General features: G+C 30.6%; 1 protein-coding gene across 1 annotated transcript in view; it reads left to right on the forward strand.

Moving 5' to 3' along the window:
• The window catches only part of LOC105309153 (olfactory receptor 4N2), a 5143-nt gene that overhangs the window by 3720 nt on the left and 189 nt on the right, over nt 1-1234 (forward strand). The window lies entirely within an intron of this gene.

A 1234-nucleotide genomic window follows, 5' to 3' on the forward strand; every position in this document is an offset into this window, starting at 1 on the left:
CAAAACTAATCTATGATGTTAGAAAGTGGTTGCTTATTATGGTAGTGGAGGACAATGACAAGGATGAAAAAGCAACTTTCTGGAGTGATGGAAATACTCTACTTCTTGTTTGCATGCATTTGACAGAAGTTATCAAGTCCAGCACTTATCTGTGCATTTTAATGTATATAAATTATATTTTAAGAATATAACCAAGAATTTATTTTCATGCTTGCTTGTAAATACATATAATTTCTTGAAGGACACAACAGAAATTTATATTAACTTTTTGTTGTGAGGCGTGGAGAGGAATGGAAATTTGGAAGACTGCGATGGGAAGAAGAATTTTCATCGTACAATTTTTTTAAATTTTTGAAATATATAAATATATCACTTATTTAAAAATAAATACATTTAAAAAACCAAATAGGTTTAAAGCAGAATATCTAATTTCCAAATCTTACTTTTGTAAATTATACAATCATTCACATGGTTATGCCGTTCAAAGTCTCAAGAGTTATTCTTGCTTCCTCACCTCTCATATCCAATCCATCAACAAGTCCTCTTGACTATTTCTCCAAAATTAATCTTTAGTATAAATTCTTTCCTCCATCTTCTGTTCTGTCTTGTAGCCTTACCTACCATTATGGCTTATTTATAGTACTTCAAATGCTCCCTACTTGTTGTCACCTTGCTTTTGTTCTTTGCTTTCTATACATCATTCTTTACTAGTAACCAGAATAATACTTTTAAAACAAAGTCAAGAACCATATGATTTCACTCATATGTGGGACATAAAACTGAAAGCAACAATGAACAAACAAGACAAACAAACAAGCAAAAACTCATAGACACAGACATCAATATGGTAGTTACCAGAGGGAAAATGGGGAAGAGGAGAAGTAGAAGAGGGTAAAGGAGGTAAAATATATGGTGACAGAAGATTTAACTTTGAGTAGTGAACACACAATGCAATAGACGTATGATGTATACAAAATTGTACATTTGAAACATATAATTTTATTAACAAATGTCACCCCAATAAATTTAATTTTAAAAAACCAAGTAGATATAATAGGGATATGAAATACAAATTCCAAAAAAAAAAGTAGATGAAAAAATTTTTAAAGGTCAGATAATAGAACTCCTCTGCTTATAACATCTCAAATAGAATAAAAGCCATTGGTCTATATCTGGCCCTTCCTATCTATTTTGCCTTATACCTCTTTTTCCCCTTTGTCTACTATTATCTTAC

The sequence above is a fragment of the Pteropus vampyrus genome, unplaced genomic scaffold (genome assembly GCF_000151845.1).
Source record: "Pteropus vampyrus isolate Shadow unplaced genomic scaffold, Pvam_2.0 Scaffold677, whole genome shotgun sequence".
Taxonomy (NCBI): Eukaryota; Metazoa; Chordata; class Mammalia; order Chiroptera; family Pteropodidae; genus Pteropus; species Pteropus vampyrus.